General features: G+C 49.8%; 1 long non-coding RNA gene across 1 annotated transcript; it reads right to left on the bottom strand.

The window, feature by feature from the left end:
- Window positions 1-2670: 2670 nt before the first annotated feature.
- On the bottom strand, window positions 2671-17977 carry LOC142316927 (uncharacterized). Its single transcript, XR_012754641.1, has 3 exons — window positions 17942-17977; window positions 8424-8462; window positions 2671-5121 (listed from the first exon to the last, which is right to left on the bottom strand). It is a non-coding gene; the product is annotated as an uncharacterized LOC142316927 (long non-coding RNA).
- Between the last annotated feature and the right edge of the window lie 1678 nt (window positions 17978-19655).

The raw sequence follows: 19655 nt of genomic DNA, 5'->3' as shown, positions 1-19655 counted from the left end.
CAGCCCTGGTTCGTTTTCTTCAAAGGCGCTCTCCCGCTGTGACACACAGATCGCTGTGTGTGACAACGAGAGAGCGACGAAATGAAGCGAGCAGAAGCCGGCGTCTGGAAGCTGCGGTAAGCTGTAACCAGGGTAAACATCGGGTAACCAAGGTGGTTACCCGATATTTACCTTAGTTACCAGCCTCCGCAGCTCTCACGCTGCCTGTGCTGCCGGCTCTCTGCACATGTAGCTGCTGTACACATCGGGTTAATTAACCCGATGTGTACTGTAGCTAGGAGAGCAAGGAGCCAGCGCTAAGCTAAGCGGTGTGCGCTGGTAACTAATGTAAACATCGGGTAACCATACCCGATGTTTACCTTAGTTACCAGTGTCCGCAGCTTCCAGACGCCGGCTCCGTGCAAGCGCAGCGTCGCTTGCACGTCGCTGCTGGCTGGGGGCTGGTCACTGGTCGCTGGTGAGATCTGCCTGACTGACAGCTCACCAGCGACCATGTAGCGATGCAGCAGTGATCCTGACCAGGTCAGATCGCTGGTCGGATCGCTGCTGCATCGCTAAAGTGTGAAGGTACCCTAAGGAACTCTCAAGCCCCAACCCCCAGATCTAGACATTGAGGCACTACAGGGGGTGATTCCCAGTATTTGGAGAGCTGGTGGTTAAAGAATGGACAGTCAGGATAGGTCTGTGGGGGTTTAACAAAAGGCATGCAAATGGTAACTGAGCTGGGTAAATTAACCTACAGACAACGAATACATAAAATGAACAGAGCAACGCTCCTAAAATATGAACATACACAACCCACCATACCACACTAACACAGGGCTCCTTCCAGGTCCTGACTGCGGCTCGTAGATTGGAACAGACTCACTACTGAAGACACTAGAATGTATGGGCTCCTTCCGGGTGTATATTACTGAGGATCTCAGATATATGGGATCCTTACAGGACCTGACTGCAGTCCATATATTGTAACAGATTCACCACTGAAGACGCTAGAATGTACGGGCTCCTTCCGGGTGTATATTACTGAGGATCTCAGATATATGGGATCCTTACAGGACCTGACTGCAGTCCATATATTGTAACAGATTCACCACTGAAGACGCTAGAATGTACGGGCTCCTTCCGGGTGTATATTACTGAGGATATCAGATATATGGGATCCTTACAGGACCTGACTGCAGTCCATATATTGTAATGCCTGCTTTACACGCTTCAATAAATCTTTCAATCCGTCGTCGGGGTCAAGTTGTAAGTGACGCACATCCTGCATCGTTCGTGACGTATTTGCGTGTGAAACCTACGTGCGATCAAGATTGACCGAAAATACGGTGATCGCAAACACGCCGTTTATTCCTCATACATTGAGCGTTTTGTTGTATGAACCTAGTGAATTGTAACGTGTGACATCTCTCATACGATTTTGGTGTCTGATGCTATGTGCGCAGGTGTGCGCTCTGCACCGCAGCTTATAAAAGGTCCGCTTCAGAGCGCAGCTGAAAAGCTGCGTTCTGAAGCGCCTCACAATGTCTGTCATGCACTAATCTCTGTCAGTCGGTCACTATCTCTGTCCCTCACTCTCTGTCCATGTCAGTCTATCCCCCTCTCTCATATACTCACCGATCCCCGATGCTGCACGGCATTCACACTGCTCCGGCGGCTTTTACTGTTTTGAAAAAGCCGGCCGCCCATTAAACAATCTCGTATTCCCTGCTTTCCCCACCCACCGGCAAATATGATTGGTTGCAGTGAGACACGCCCCCACACTGAGTGACAGGTGTCACACTGCACCCAATCACAGCAGCCGGTGGGTGTGTCTATACTGTGTAGTGAAATAAATAATTAAATAATTTAAAAAAACGGCGTGCGGTTCCCCCCAATTTTATAACCAGCCAGATAAAGCCATACGGCTGAAGGCTGGTATTCTCAGGATGGGAAGCTCCACGTTATGGGGAGCCCCCCAGCCTAACAATATCAGCCAACAGCCGCCCAGAATTGCCGCATACATTATATGCGACAGTTCTGGGACTGTCGCATACATTATATGCGACAGTTCTGGGACTGTACCCGGCTCTTCCCGATTTGCCCTGGTGCGTTGGCAAATCGGGGTAATAAGGAGTTATTGGCAGCCCATAGCTGCCAATAAGTCCTAGATTAATCATGTCAGGCGTCTATGAGATACCTTCCATGATTAATCTGTAAATTACAGTAAATGAACACACACACGCCAGAAAAAATCCTTTATTAGAAATAAAAAACACACACATATACCCTGGTTCACCACTTTAATCAGCCCGAAAAAGCCCTCCATGTCCGGCGTAATCCAGGATGCTCCAGCGTCGCATCCAGCGCTGCTGCATGGAGGTGACCGGAGCTGCAGAAGACACCGCCGCTCCGGTCACCTCCACGCAGGTAATGAAGACAGCCGCGCGATCAGCTGCTGTCACTGAGGTTACCCGCTGTCACTGGATCCAGCGGTGGCCGCGGGTAACCTCAGTGACAGCTCAGCTGATCGCGCTGACATGATTAATCTAGGACTTATTGGCAGCTATGGGCTGCCAATAACTCCTTATTACTGTTAAAGCCGGGCTCTTGTTTCCTCTCAGGTAGCTGGGACGTCGGCCGGTTGTGAGAGCACGCTTAAATCACCATATGACAGACTCAAGTATATAGTGGTTCATCAGCTCTGCTCCTTTATTGGATCTGAAGGTTTCTTTTATACTTTTCAAGCTGATTACGCAATATGAGACATGTGATATAGTTATACAACTTTAGATTTTACCAAATATAGTCATTTGGAACACAAACATGATATCATCACATAAGGAAAGGATTAGTGTTTCAATGCCAAAGAGATATGTAATAAAAAGTGTTTCAAGAGATGTGATTAAAACTATAAAAACTGATTAAAACTATAAAAACAAGTTCCAGTCACTATAAAAACAAGTTCCAGTCAAGATGACCGTATAAACAATAAAAGAATAGCAGATGTGGAATAAAATAGCAGATGTGAATAGAACATCAATTACTCATTCCTTCCAAGCTTGCATAATGGATTGTGTAACTGATTTCATAACTAGTTAGAAGAAGTCTAACTATCGAGGAGTAACTAGTAACTATCAAGGAGACAAAATGGCTTCTCTAACAATTCCCCTCTTTTGATTAATTATGTTCTATCTCATCTGTCCCTTCCTATAGGGTAGACCGCAGAGCCTTGTCCTACATTCACAATACACTAGGCTTTCCCTACGCGCATCATGGGGCCCTGCCATTCAAACGTGCTCTGTGGGATCGGCCTACATGTCCCTATACCCATCCTATCTACTGTTCCTAGAGGGGAACATATACTTAAGGCTATATAAGGCTATATATGTAGTATAATATCATATATGTATGTTCTACCAGTTTATTCATTATATAAATGTGATATATGTTTATATAGTCCTTGTAGTGTGTTTATATATCACACACTTTATGGTTTTTTTACACAATATTAAAGTTCTTTTCATGCTGATGTTCTTGCATCTTGTGGTCAAACGATTCCATAGGACTTCCACAGTAGGCACAGTCGGTTAAGTCCATCAGGGTATCTTTGTCACATATCATACATCTGCATCTCTTTGTGGTTGTTATGGTCATCATTACTTGAGTTTGGAGGGATTCAGTATCAATAGCTTCTCTCTTTTGGGGTTTGCATGTTCCTGAAAAACAGCTACAATTAGCTCCTAGAATTTTCTTTACAAGCATTACAAATAATTTTACCAATACTGTAATTACTAATATTATAAACGCTCCTTGAATGACATAATGTATTATCCCTGTGATCCATCCACCTACACCTTTGAATAAATTCAGTGGGTTTAACCAGGAAAGCCATTCAGGGAAGGGTAGTTCACTCAATGCATTGGCTTACTTAAATCTCTTTTTAAGTCTTTCTGCTTGGTTCATATCATGTGTAACCTGCATCAGTCCTTCAGGGTTTATGAAGTGACAACATGAAGGTCCCACCACCTGACAAAAACCTCCACTAGAAGCAGTGAGATAATCAAGTACCATTGAATGTTGATTGGTAATGATGATGAGCTGTTTTGTGTAGGCTGATTCTATATTTATAGCATCAAACAATAGATCAGTCACATTATCAAAAATATCTCCGAGTTAATATTACTCCTAATGGACCTGTCAGTACCATTCCTGCCTGCATGTACCATGGTGTACTAAACAAATGCTTCTGTGTCTGTTTGCTAGATTTTGTGTCAGTATCACGTTTTGCAAGCATGTGTTGAGGAATGTTTTTGTATGGGAAATCATCCTCACTCCATATCCATGTTGCAGGTTCCAATCTAGCCAATGTACAGGTTCCCTCCGCTCCCTTTGGAATCCATCTACAAGCTTTTTCCCCACAAACAATGTAAATACCTTTTGGAAGTTCAAACTGATATTCACTTAGTAACGCCATTACTACTGATACAAATCGCAAGGTCTCATCATACAAACACCAAGAATCTTCTAAGTCAGTGGTAACTACTCTATAAAATTGAAAGGGCACACAGTATGGTTCTCTATCATTAGCTATGCTATTGACATATCTGCGGCTTCTTCACCCAACTGCCCTTCTTCAACTTCTTCACTCATGTGTATTGCACTGCGATTTGCACAAGTATCAGTGTCACCATGTTCGAACCTATAGGCTCTGGTCCAGTTAGTTTCATGTATGTATCTTTGTAGGGATATACAAGGAGGTCTGGTACAATACGGATTTTGGTTTGGGGCATAACCCCTTATTTCAAAACTATCTTTTAACATTTGATTGGGTATGGGGGTTACAAAAACAAGACATGATATTAATATATATTCATGCATTACAAATTTATTGTCCCACTGTTTATACCTAAAAGGAAAACAACATATAGAAAGAGAAGCAGTACACGATACTTCCCTAATGTCATTTCTTTAATCTTTGTGAACCCTCCTGCAATGGGATGTATGGACTTTTACTGAGGTTGGTGTACTAAGTTGGACTTGGTGTAGATCCAAGTTTCCCCCACACGCCTCCAGACCGTCACCCAGTCCCCCAAACTTCAGAGAATGTGTGCCAGATTGGAAGGATCTGGAATGAAACTGAAATCAACTGTTTATTACATGGTATTACATATTCAATCAATCATTTATATATCAAAAATTACACGTCTGATTACTGGATCTGTGAACAAAAATTGCATTTTGTACCCTTTTATCTTTTATCTTTTATACATATCTTATATATACAATTTCTATCATGTGCTTTTTTAGTAATAACATATCATTTTCTGCACTGGATTGCTTCTAACCAAATCTGGGAAGAAAACTACAGAACACGCACAAACTTGCATAACACTTGCTCATGGTATATCACTATAATTTATCTGCGGTCTCTGAGATGGGAAGAGCCAATGCAGGGTATATTTCTATGAACTATACAGTTTTCCTTCTTACATTATTTTGGGTATGTGTCTTACAAGTCTGGGTAAATCTGGACTAAATTCTGGTGTCACCCATACCTTGTCTCTTAAGACACACATTAATATCCGTTTTTCACAGAGAATTCCTTATTAATCTATTGGTTACCTGGACCATCAATAAGAAGAGAGCTTATGGCAGAGAAATATTACCGCCCTGTGTTCACAGACCTGGGTCAGCTGGGCTTCCTGCGTCTCTATCTCCACTCCTCGTTGAATTTCTTGTACCTGTAGGGATTTAAGAGCACAAGGAGTGGCAGACGTCACGGACGTGACAGGAGCCACCAAGGTGGTCTGTACAGGGAAAGATGGAAAACTCTCAACTCTAGGCCCGGTTATTGTTTCTTTGTTAACTACACCTGTGTAAGCATCTTTTTGTGCTCCATCACTGTCAGCTCAGGTCTAGACTTTATCTTCATTGTACCTGGCTTATTTAATAACAGGAGAGCAATAACAGGGGAACCTTCATTCGGGCTCATACGTATTCTACAGTTTTTAATTTTAGTTGACATTGTAAAGATCTATCGCTTATATTTTTAACTATCTTACCCAGTTCTGCTTTTCCCATTCAGAGAGGGCCTCATCATCACTGCCTTCTGTACTAATATAGGCAAGAAGGGAGTGGTTTAAATTTTAATTTTTTCGTGCTGTGTAAGCCGTAGCCTTTCCAGTGCAGAAGCAACCAATCATCTGTAAAAACAAAGCTAAAAATATGTCATCATATCATTCTTACAACATTACCTACAACCAGTTAATAGTCTTCAGCATTTATACTTTATATGGATATGGTCAAAAATACTGAACAAAACAATTACCGTATTTTTCGCTTTATAAGACGCACTTTTCCTCCCCAAATTTTGGGAGGAAAATGGGGGGTGCGTCTTATAAAGCGGTAGCGGGGGGGGGGGGGGGTCCTGTCTGAGGCGATCGGGCGGGTGCCTGTGGCTGCATGCAAGCGCCCGGGTACCTGTACTTGCATGCAGCGGCAGCCGGGTACCCGTGGCTGTGTACGGGCGGCAGCGGGTGCTGTGTGGGGTCGGCAGCCAGGTACCTGTGCTTGCATGCGGTGGCAGACGGGTACCCATGGCTGTGTGCGGGCGGCAGCCGGGTGCTGTGTGCGAGCGGCAGTCGGGTGCCCGTGCAGGTACTCGGCTGCCGCCCTCACACAGTCACCCATCTGCCGCCCGCACACAGCCATGGGTACCCGGCTGCCACCGCACGCAAGCACAGGTACCCGGCGGCTTGTACGCGGGGTGGGCGGGCAGCCTGCTGGCTGCCACTCTGTGCATGCGGGGCGGGCGGCTGTGCAGCTTACCAGTTGTCCGCGGTCCCACTTTCAAATGATGGCGCCGGTGGAGCTCTTGGATGAGAGCTCCATCTGCGCACGCGCTGCTCCGGGAGTCAGCGCGTGCGCAGATGGAGCCCTTGGATGAGAGCTCCATCTGCGCATGCGTCGCTCCGGGCGCCATTACTTGAATCGGGACCGCGGACACACTCCACCACTGAGCCGTCGCCGCCGCTCCCACTACTGAGCCGCCGCTGCCACCACTGAACCGGGACCGCGGACACACGCCACCACTGAGCAGTCCCTGCCGCTGCCACCACTGAGCAGTTGCCGCCGCTCCCACCACTGAGCCGCCGCCGCCGCTGCCACCACTGAACCGGGACCGCGGACACACGCCACCACTGAGCAGTCCCTGCCGCTGCCACCACTGAGCAGTCCCTGCCGCTGCCACCACTGAGCAGTTGCCGCCGCCGCTGCCACCACTGAACCGGGACCGCGGACACTCACTGCACCGGCCTGCTGCACGGCTCACACGCCACGGCTGCTGCCGCCACCACGGACCCCACGGATCCTGCCACCGCGGACGCCACCGCGCCTGCAACCACGGCACCTGCAACCACGGACCCCGCTGCCACTGACCTGCCGCGCCTGCCAGCACAACCTGTGCCTCCTGTGACCCCGCTTCACCACCACTGCTGCCCCCCTCCGGTAAGAGAACACCGGAGTATAAGACGGACCCCATTTTTCTTTTTTTTACCTTTTTTATGTCTAAGTTTGGGGTGCGTCTTATATTCCGGTGCGTCTTATAAAGCGAAAAATACGGTATATTTTCATTTTTCTGCTTAATAGACATGTTTCATAGTGGCTATTACAAGGGAAGTGCTACTATACTACTAGAGTATATAATAGATAACCTCCTTTCCCCCCTTTTGTATATTTATTCACTCAAAATTTTTGCTGGACAAATATACAATATACAAACAATTCAAAAGTTGTGGGTTTTCGATACAAACAATTTGTCTCTAAACTTCATTTATCATCTGTGTCGAATAACAAAGTAACTGGATTAAATATTATGAGTAGAGCTACCTTACACTTTGCTAGTCAGTTCATTTAATAAATATTTTGTCAATACTTGAAATAGTAATTACTATACTAAGTATAGTGCCTTGTATTTCTAATGTGTATTACCAAATTAACATTAACATACTTCCTTTGCACGGGTAACCACCACTAGAACATATATATATATATATATATATATATATATATATACATATCCCACTAGATGGTGTTTTGCCCTAAATTATAACAAAACAAATAAAATGAGATATCTTCCAGTGCCGGTGTAGAGGGAATTATGAATCCACAGAGAATGTCATCACTCTTCAGCATCTCAAAACCCTCTTTTGATTTTAGAGTTTTGCTGTTAACATTACATGCTGCCAGCACATAAAATAGTTGGCTGCATTTTTTTTTCTTTTTTTTTTTCCTGACACTGAAGGAATGACATTCCCCAACTCACAACTCACCAATTACTCCAATCCTGTTCTTTTAGATAATTTTCTACCTGTTTTGTGATGGCTTCCATTCTGCTTTCTACTCAGGGGATATTATTTTATACACAAATATACAGGTACCTTAATTTTGATGATGGTTCTCATCCAGCTTGCTTTCATCTATTTAAATCAAAGACATCATTACAACAAGCATATATCCTGTAACAATGATTTCCTTTTTATAATGAACTATTCCAGCATTTCTGTTTATTAATTAGTATAAGGCTTATTCTCATATCTATTATACTATATATATCTTTGCTAGTGGGAAGGGTTACCTGTGCAGTGGCTAGGTTTGACCCTAATTATTTGCTTTCCTTGGGGGCTGCCTATTTCCCAGTCCCAGTATGTTGTTTTTATGATTGCAACCTATATCTGTTCTAACAAATGCTCCCTTTCTCTGTACCTCCCGTTGTTGCCCTTTTCTTCTTATCCTGTAACAGTCTCGTTTATAGTGTCCCCTTTTTCCACATCCAAAACACAATCCCTTTTCTTTATACTCATCAAAATCTGGCATCTTATCCATTCTACGCTCAGTCTGTAATCCTTCCACTGATCTTTTTACCGCATTATCAAATGCTCTTGAGTGTATGTTTACCATTACAGGGGTTTGTTCCTGAGCTTTCTTTTTCATCATCTGATCTTCTATAGCTCTTATCATGTGCAATGATTGTTCAAGTGGTACACATTTATAGTCTATACATGTTCTTACTACTTCTTTTCTAAGATCCCTCCTTAACCCTTCCTTAAACATACCCTTAAAGAGCGCTATTTCCCTAAAGTCCTTTAAGTCATAACCATTATCTATAAAAAGGGAAACACATCGAGCATGATATTTGTCTACTCTTTCATCTTGCCCTTGAAACATTTCTGAACACAATATATCAACAAACTTCTCCTCTGATACCTTAAGTCTATCCTTATCGTCATAGTCATTTATAAGAGGATGATGGCGTTCAGAAGTTCGGAGCCACGCTGCGACTTGAGCATGGTATCCGTGCTTCTGAATCCATTGGTAATTCTCTCGGCCGAACTGCTGCCACCGGCAAAAATCTAAACAACCTATCTTAGGCATCCCCGCCTTCTTCAGTATTTTAGCACTGTTCTTAACTGCTTTCTCTCCATTCTCCATTCTGACCAAGTCAATCATCTTGAATCTTTGATCAATACTGTCTGACTTAGTAGAATGTCTGGTAAGACTGGTTCCCATAGTGTGGTAGTTAAAAGGTAGCGGCCCTCCACCTCACACTATCCCCTGATCCGCCCAAAGGGTAGCGATCCCTTGGTTAGCAGCTCAGATGTTGACTTATGCCCACTAGCTACTAATTCCTTTCCGCTAGCTACAAATTCCCCTCTAGAATCTAGTATTTCCACTAGCAGTCAACGAGGAACCCCTATCTTTCAAGGTAATCAAACCAGTTTGTCTTTCTTTTCTAATATACCATTGTCTAAGCTAGTAAAGACACACAAACAAATACAACACAACTCCAATTGCAATAGCTATATATTCCTCATTCATCAGAATCATCTGATGCTGACACTTCTATTCCTGAATCCACCCATGGTACAGGGTGTGCGTCTATTCTGATCTTATTCCCTGATGTTATGCTGGGGACACAAGATCCTGCTCGTTTTCGTGGTCTTGGTCTGCCACAGGCAGCACAATATTCACGCCAATCAGGATTTTGTTCTCCGCACACACAAGTCCATCCTCCTGGTCCCGTTACTAGGGCTGACTCCCAGAGAATGTAATCCAGTGGATCCTCTCTCATTCCTAGTCCAACAACTCTCTATAGAAGATAACTCTCTATATATCTTCTATTGCAACTTTACCTTCATATCACACAATGTTACTAAGCAAAGACAATGTTCACCAATCCTATGCAAATCATATGCAGCTCAAACCATACCTCTAAACATCAGAGATGTAAAACAACTGTTAACAATATACACTAGACTAGATCTTCTGTTTTTGCCCATCTAGAAACAAATGACATACTTCTAACTCAGTTAATACACGGCATTCCAATTCTATGAGCTCTGTTCAGCGAGTGCAGGTTATAAGGTCACAACGCTGCAGTGCAGTCTCTTTCCTCCCCCCTTCACTTTTCACTGTAAGTCTCTGACTATACAGGGGAAAGTGACAGAATTCTATCACACCTAAAAACAAAAAAACAACTTCAATATAATATATCAGATGGAAAAGGTAAGAAGCAGTAGCCAAGTATTATATTATTAGTTAGTGGGTTAGTATTGTGAAACAGATAAAGAAGAAGACAGAAGAAGAAAGGAAAATCTTTTAGCAGCACTACTTATATATAAAAAACTTTGTTTTCAGCATATAGGACAAGACAAACAAACAATAAACATAAAGGCTACCTGAGGAATCGCGAGTTTCTCGTTTATATCCCCCGGAGACTGACTCGTGCCTTCTACCCCCTCTTGAAGAGAAAATACTTTGAGATCAAAAAGATCAACTTACCTAGGTTTAGTATTTTCTGTTCAAGAAGGAAGATCGCTGTGTTCAGTCTTAGACGGATGGAAAGGGGAAAGTCTGGGGTCCCAGTCATGGGGCTCGCTGAGGGCCTCCAACTGTTAAAGCCGGGCTCTTGTTTCCTCTCAGGTAGCTGGGACGTCGGCCGGTTGTGAGAGCACGCTTAAATCACCATATGACAGACTCAAGTATATAGTGGTTCATCAGCTCTGCTCCTTTATTGGATCTGAAGGTTTCTTTTATACTTTTCAAGCTGATTACGCAATATGAGACATGTGATATAGTTATACAACTTTAGATTTTACCAAATATAGTCATTTGGAACACAAACATGATATCATCACATAAGGAAAGGATTAGTGTTTCAATGCCAAAGAGATATGTAATAAAAAGTGTTTCAAGAGATGTGATTAAAACTATAAAAACTGATTAAAACTATAAAAACAAGTTCCAGTCACTATAAAAACAAGTTCCAGTCAAGATGACCGTATAAACAATAAAAGAATAGCAGATGTGGAATAAAATAGCAGATGTGAATAGAACATCAATTACTCATTCCTTCCAAGCTTGCATAATGGATTGTGTAACTGATTTCATAACTAGTTAGAAGAAGTCTAACTATCGAGGAGTAACTAGTAACTATCAAGGAGACAAAATGGCTTCTCTAACATTACCCCGATTTGCCAACGCACCAGGGCAAATCGGGAAGAGCCGGGTACAGTCCCAGAACTGTCGCATATAATGTATGCGGCAATTCTGGGCGGCTGTTGGCTGATATTGTTAGGCTCCATAACGTGGAGCTCCCCATCCTGAGAATACCAGCCTTCAGCCGTATGGCTTTATCTGGCTGGCATTAAAATTGGGGGGGACCGCACGCCGTTTTTTTTAATTATTTATTTATTTCACTACACAGTATAGACACGCCCACCGGCTGCTGTGATTGGGTGCAGTGTGACACCTGTCACTCAGCGTGGGGGCGTGTCTCACTGTAACCAATCATAGGCGCCGGTGGGCGGGGAAAGCAGGGAATATGAGATTGTTTAATGGGCGGCCGGCTTTTTCAAAATAGTAAAAGCCGCCGGAGCAGTGTGAATGCCGTGCAGCGCCGGGGATCGGTGAGTATGAGAGAGGGCTGCTCAATTCAGTTACTCAGGAGTTTAGCGGTCACCGGTGAGTCCTTCACTGGTGACCGCTAATCAGGACGCGACACAGACAGAGCCGCAGCATGACAATGAAGTCGGGTGAAGTTCACCCGAGTTCATTCTGACAGTGCGGCTCTGTCTGTGTCTGCTGTCATCTGCCATTCAGCTCTGCTACATGGCTGTCTGTGTCTGCTGTCAGCGGCCATGTAGCAAAGCTGAACGGCAGATGACATAGTAAAAACGCATCCCTACACATTACACACGCTTGGCAAGTCAATAAATAAAGAAAAAAAAAGGTGCCCAATGCATACGTCACAGAACACATGATCTAAAGGATCGCACACAAAATTGATCAATTTAACATAGACTACTAACGCACGTGTGACAGCAAATGAACGACCAACGTGCAATCTCATTAGATCGCATATGCGACCTGGGCGTGTCACATCGCATACGAGATCGCACACCTAATTGTAAGATGTAAAGCTGGCTTAACAGATTCACCACTGAAGACGCTAGAATGTACGGGCTCCTTCCAGGTGTATATTTCTGAGGATTATGGATTACGGGATCCTTCCAGGACCTGACTGCAGCCCGTACATTATAACACACTCACTACTCAAGACACTAGAATGTAGAGGCTCTTTCCAGGTGTATATCACGGAGGATTTCATATATACGTGCTCCTTCCAGGTCCTGACTGTAGCCCGTACATTGTAACACACTCACTAGTGAAGACACTAGAATGTATGGGCTCCTTCCAGGTCCTAGAGCACAACTGTGAGAGACAAAATGAGAAAACAAATGCAGAAAATCACCTCTGATTTGGCAAGATTTTTTTTGCAAATTATGGAGGAAAATAAGTATTTAGTCATCCAAAAACATGCAAGATTTCTGGCTCTCACAGGCCTGTAACTTCTTCTTTAAGAGGCTCCTCTGTCCTCCACTCATTACCTGTAGTAATTGCACCTGTTTGAACTTATCAGTATAAAAGACACCTGTCCACAACCTCAAACAGTCACACTCCAAACTCCACTATCGTGAAGACCAAAGAGCTGTCGCAGGACATCAGAAACAAAATTATAGCCCTGCACCAGGCTGGGAAGACTGAATGTGCAATAGGCAAGCAGCTTGGTGTGATGAAATCAACTGTGGGTGCAATATTAAGAAAATGGAAGACAAACAAGACCACGGATAATCTCCCTCAATCTGGGGCTCCACGCAAGATCTCACCCCGTGGGGTCAAAACAATCACAAGAACGGTGAGCAAAAATCCCAGAACCATACAGAAGGACCTAGTGAATGACCTGCATAGAGCTGGGACCACCGTAACAAAGGCTACCATCAGTAACACACTAAGCTAGCAGGGACTCAGATCCTGCAGTGACAGACGAGTTCCCCTGCTTAAGCCAGTACATGTCAGGTTCCGTCTGAAGTTTGCTAGAGAGCATTTGGATTATCCAGAAGAGTATTGGGAGAATGGCATATGGTCTGATGAAACTAAAGTAGAACTGTTTGGTAGAAACACAACTCATCATGTTTGGAGGAGACAATGCAGAGTTGCATCCAAGAACACCATACCTACTGTGAAGCATGGGGGTGGCAACATCATGCTTTGGGGCTGTTTCTCTGCAAAGGGACCATGACGACTGATCCGTGTATATGAAAGAATGAATGGGGCCATGTATCGTGAGATTTTGAGTGCAAACTTCCTTCCATCAGCAAGGGCATTGGAGATGAAACGTGGCTGGGTCTTTCACAGCATGATAAAGATCACAAGCACACTGCCAGGGCAACGAAGGAGTGGCTTCATAAGTGGCATACAAAGATCCTGGAGTGGCCTAGCCAGTCTCCAGATCTCAACCTCATAGAAAACCTTTGGAGGGAGTTGAAAGTGTGTTGCCCAGCGACAGGCCCAAAACATCATTGCTCTATGGGAGATCTGCATGGAGGAATGGGCCAACATCCCACCAACAGTGTGTGCCAACCGGAGGAATGGGCCAACATATCACCAACAGTGTGTGCCAACCGGAGGAATGGACCAACATATCCCCAACAGTGTGTGCCAACCGGAGGAATGGTCCAACATACCACCAACAGTGTGTGCCAACCGGAGGAATGGGCCAACATACCACCAACAGTGTGTGCCAACCGGAGGAATGGGCCAACATACCACCAACAGTGTGTGCCAACCAGAGGAATGGGCCAACATACCACCAACAGCGTGTGCCAACCAGAGGAATGAGCCAACATACCACCAACAGTGTGTGCCAACCAGAGGAATGAGCCAACATACCACCAACAGTGTGTGCCAACCGGAGGAATGGGCCAACATCCCACCAACAGTGTGTGCCAACCGGAGGAATGGGCCAACATCCCACCAACAGTGTGTGCCAACCGGAGGAATGAGCCAACATACCACCACCAGCGTGTGCCAACCAAAGGAATGGGCCAACATACCACCAACAGTGTGTGCCAACCGGAGGAATGCGCCAACATACCACCAACAGTGTGTGCCAACCAAAGGAATGGGCCAACATACCACCAACAGTGTGTGCCAACCGGAGGAATGAGCCAACATACCACCAACAGTGTGTGCCAACCGGAGGAATGAGCCAACATACCACCAACAGTGTGTGCCAACCGGAGGAATGCGCCAACATACCACCAACAGTGTGTGCCAACCAAAGGAATGGGCCAACATACCACCAACAGTGTGTGCCAACCAGAGGAATGGGACAACATACCACCAACAGTGTGTGCCAACCGGAGGAATGCGCCAACATACCACCAACAGTGTGTGCCAACCAAAGGAATGGGCCAACATACCACCAACAGTGTGTGCCAACCGGAGGAATGCGCCAACATACCACCAACAGTGTGTGCCAACCAAAGGAATGGGCCAACATACCACCAACAGTGTGTGCCAACCGGAGGAATGAGCCAACATACCACCAACAGTGTGTGCCAACCAGAGGAATGAGACAACATACCACCAACAGCGTGTGCCAACCGGAGGAATGCGCCAACATACCACCAACAGTGTGTGCCAACCGGAGGAATGGGCCAACATACCACCAACAGTGTGTGCCAACCAAAGGAATGCGCCAACATACTCCCAACAGTGTGTGCCAACCTTGTGAAGACAGAAAACGTCTCACCTCGGTCATTGCCAACAAAGAACATAGAATAAAATATTGAGATGAACTTTTGTTATTGACCAAATATTTATTTTCCACCAGAATTTGCAAATAAAATCTTCCAAAATCAGAGGCGGAGATTTTCTCCTCTTCTCTCCTCGCTGTGGTCACCTGATGTCAGTTACAGGCAAATCTCATCTTTATAAGGGGGAGACGCACACAATTGGGGGCTGATGACTTTTTCCCCACTGTATACCCCTGCCAATACCCCAGCATCGTACACCCCATAAAAATGCCACCACAGGCATCCCCCCACAGCACTACGCACCCCCCAAAATCCCCGCATCTACCAGAGGCACCCCACCCCCATTACAGGCAAACCAACAGTGTCATACACCGCCCACATCCCACCGCAGGCACCCCCCAAGCCACCCCCGAAGCATCATACCCCCCCAAACCCACTCAAGCATCGTACCCCCAAGCATTACACCCCTCCCCAGAACCGCACAAACACACTCCAAAACCAAGTGCAAGCATCCCACAGAATTGTACACCCCCCGCAAATCCCACCAGATACCCCCCCCCGCATCACCCCCCCACCCCGCAGAGAGCCCCCAGCCGCATCACACCCCCCCACCCCGCAGAGAGCCCCCAGCCGCATCACACCCCCCCCCACCCCGCAGAGAGCTCCCAGCCGCATCACACCCCCCCCACCCCGCAGAGAGCCCCCAGCCGCATCACACCCCCCCCACCCCGCAGAGAGCCCCCAGCCGCATCACACCCCCCCACCCCGCAGAGAGCCCCCAGCCGCATCACACCCCCCCACCCCGCAGAGAGCCCCCAGCCGCATCACACCCCCCCCACCCCGCAGAGAGCTCCCAGCCGCATCACACCCCCCCCACCCCGCAGAGAGCCCCCAGCCGCATCACACCCCCCCACCCCGCAGAGAGCCCCCAGCCGCATCACACCCCCCCACCCCGCAGAGAGCCCCCAGCCGCATCACACCCCCCCACCCCGCAGAGAGCCCCCAGCCGCATCACACCCCCCCACCCCGCAGAGAGCCCCCAGCCGCATCACACCCCCCCACCCCGCAGAGAGCCCCCAGCCGCATCACACCCCCCCACCCCGCAGAGAGCCCCCAGCCGCATCACACCCCCCCCACCCCGCAGAGAGCTCCCAGCCGCATCACACCCCCCCACCCCGCAGAGAGCTCCCAGCCGCATCACACCCCCCCACCCCGCAGAGAGCTCCCAGCCGCATCACACCCCCCCACCCCGCAGAGATCCCCCAGCCGCATCACACCCCCCCCACCCGCAGAGATCCCCCAGCCGCATCACACCCCCCCCACCCGCAGAGATCCCCCAGCCGCATCACACCCCCCCCACCCCGCAGAGAGCTCCCAGCCGCATCACACCCCCCCCACCCCGCAGAGAGCTCCCAGCCGCATCACACCCCCCCACCCCGCAGAGAGCTCCCAGCCGCATCACACCCCCCCCACCCCGCAGAGAGCTCCCAGCCGCATCACACCCCCCCCACCCCGCAGAGAGCTCCCAGCCGCATCACACCCCCCCACCCCGCAGAGAGCCCCCAGCCGCATCACACCCCCCCCACCCCGCAGAGAGCCCCCAGCCGCATCACACCCCCCCACCCCGCAGAGAGTCCCCAGCCGCATCACACCCCCCCCACCCCGCAGAGAGTCCCCAGCCGCATCACACCCCCCCACCCCGCAGAGAGCCCCCAGCCGCATCACACCCCCCCACCCCGCAGAGAGCTCCCAGCCGCATCACACCCCCCCACCCCGCAGAGAGTCCTCAGCCGCATCACACTCCCCCACCCCGCAGAGAGTCCTCAGCCGCATCACACCCCCCCCCACCCCGCAGAGAGTCCTCAGCCGCATCACACCCCCCCCACCCCGCAGAGAGCCCCCAGCCGCATCACACCCCCCCCACCCCGCAGAGAGCTCCCAGCCGCATCACACCCCCCCACCCCGCAGAGAGCTCCCAGCCGCATCACACCCCCCCCACCCCGCAGAGAGTCCTCAGCCGCATCACCCCCCCCCACCCCGCAGAGAGTCCCCAGCCGCATCACCCCACCCCGCAGAGAGCTCCCAGCCGCATCACACCCCCCCCACCCCGCAGAGAGTCCTCAGCCGCATCACCCCCCCCCACCCCGCAGAGAGTCCCCAGCCGCATCACCCCACCCCGCAGAGAGCTCCCAGCCGCATCACACCCCCCCCACCCCGCAGAGAGCTCCCAGCCGCATCACACCCCCCCACCCCGCAGAGAGCTCCCAGCCGCATCACACCCCCCCCACCCCGCAGAGAGCTCCCAGCCGCATCACACCCCCCCCACCCCGCAGAGAGCTCCCAGCCGCATCACACCCCCCCCACCCCGCAGAGAGCTCCCAGCCGCATCACACCCCCCCACCCCGCAGAGAGCTCCCAGCCGCATCACACCCCCCCACCCCGCAGAGAGCTCCCAGCCGCATCACACCCCCCCCACCCCGCAGAGAGCTCCCAGCCGCATCACACCCCCCCCACCCCGCAGAGAGCTCCCAGCCGCATCACACCCCCCACCCCGCAGAGAGCCCCCAGCCGCATCACACCCCCCACCCCGCATAGAGCCCCCAGCCGCATCACACCCCCCCCCACCCCGCAGAGAGTCCCCAGCCGCATCACACCCCCCCACCCCGCAGAGAGCCCCCAGCCGCATCACACCCCCCCCACCCCGCAGAGAGCCCCCAGCCGCAGTGCCCAAGGCATAATTATAATGAGCAGGGAAAAACATCGCTAGGCCCCCAACCAAGCCGGCCACGCCTACTAACCGTGCAGGAGCCCGTACATTCTAGGCTTAACCATGGCAATGGGAAACCAGAACACACCCCTAACACGTGACGGAAATGACGTCTTACCTGGAAGTAGCCCGTACATTCTAGCATCTACGCTGAAATCACGTTACAAAGTGCAGATCAGACCAAGGAGGAAGTAAAGGAAAGAGGTAATGGAGGCGGGGATACATGGGGGGGCTGTGGGGTGTTAGTGATGTGGGGGCACTGGGGATACATGGGGGGGCTGTGGGGTGTTAGTGGTGTGGGGGGCACTGGGGATACATGGGGGGGCTGTGGGGTGTTAGTGGTGTGGGGGGCACTGGGGATACATGGGGGGCTGTGGGGTGTTAGTGGTGTGGGGGGCACTGGGGATACATGGGGGGCACTGGGGATACATGGGGGGCTGTGGGGTGTTAGTGGTGTGGGGGGCACTGGGGATACATGGGGGGGGCTGTGGGGTGTTAGTGGTGTGGGGGGCACTGGGGATACATGGGGGGGGGGCTGTGGGGTGTTAGTGGTGTGGGGGGCACTGGGCATACATGGGGGGCTGTGGGGTGTTAGTGGTGTGGGGGGCACTGGGCATACATGGGGGGCTGTGGGGTGTTAGTGGTGTGGGGGGCACTGGGCATACATGGGGGGCTGTGGGGTGTTAGTGGTGTGGGGGACACTGGGGATACATGGGGGCTGTGGAGTGTTAGTGGTGTGGGGGGCACTGGGGATACATGGGGGGCTGTGGGGAGTTAGTGGTGTGGGGGGCACTGGGGATACATGGGGGGGGGCTGTGGGGTGTTAGTGGTGTAGGAGGCACTGGGGATACATGGGGGGGGGCTGTGGGGTGTTAGTGGTGTGGGGGGCACTGGGCATACATGGGGGGCTGTGGGGTGTTAGTGGTGTGGGGGGCACTGGGCATACATGGGGGGCTGTGGGGTGTTAGTGGTGTGGGGGACACTGGGGATACATGGGGGCTGTGGAGTGTTAGTGGTGTGGGGGGCACTGGGGATACATGGGGGGCTGTGGGGAGTTAGTGGTGTGGGGGGCACTGGGGATACATGGGGGGCTGTGGGGAGTTAGTGGTGTGGGGGGCACTGGGGATACATGGGGGGCTGTGGGGTGTTAGTGGTGTGGGGGGCACTGGGGATACATGGGGGGCTGTGGGGTGTTAGTGGTGTGGAGGGCACTGGGGATACATGGGGGGCTGTGGGGTGTTAGTGGTGTGGGGGGCACTGGGGATACATGGGGGGCTGTGGGGTGTTAGTGGTGTGGGGGGCACTGGGGATACATGGGGGGGCTGTGGGGTGTTAGTGGTGTGGGGGGCACTGGGGATACATGGGGGGCTGTGGGGTGTTAGTGGTGTGGGGGGCACTGGGGATACATGGGGGGCTGTGGGGTGTTAGTGGTGTGGGGGGCACTGGGGATACATGGGGGGGGCTGTGGGGTGTTAGTGGTGTGGAGGGCACTGGGGATACATGGGAGGGGCTGTGGGGTGTTAGTGGTGTGGAGGGCACTGGGGATACATGGGGGGGCTGTGGGGTGTTAGTGGTGTGGGGGCACTGGGGATACATGGGAGGGGCTGTGGGGTGTTAGTGGTGTGGAGGGCACTGGGGATACATGGGGGGGCTGTGGGGTGTTAGTGGTGTGGGGGCACTGGGGATACATGGGAGGGGCTGTGGGGTGTTAGTGGTGTGGAGGGCACTGGGGATACATGGGGGGG

The sequence above is a fragment of the Anomaloglossus baeobatrachus genome, chromosome 6 (assembly GCF_048569485.1).
Source record: "Anomaloglossus baeobatrachus isolate aAnoBae1 chromosome 6, aAnoBae1.hap1, whole genome shotgun sequence".
Classification (NCBI taxonomy): Eukaryota; Metazoa; Chordata; class Amphibia; order Anura; family Aromobatidae; genus Anomaloglossus; species Anomaloglossus baeobatrachus.
The sequence above is the reverse complement of the archived record's forward strand: the minus strand, read 5'-3'. Positions and strand labels throughout refer to the sequence as shown.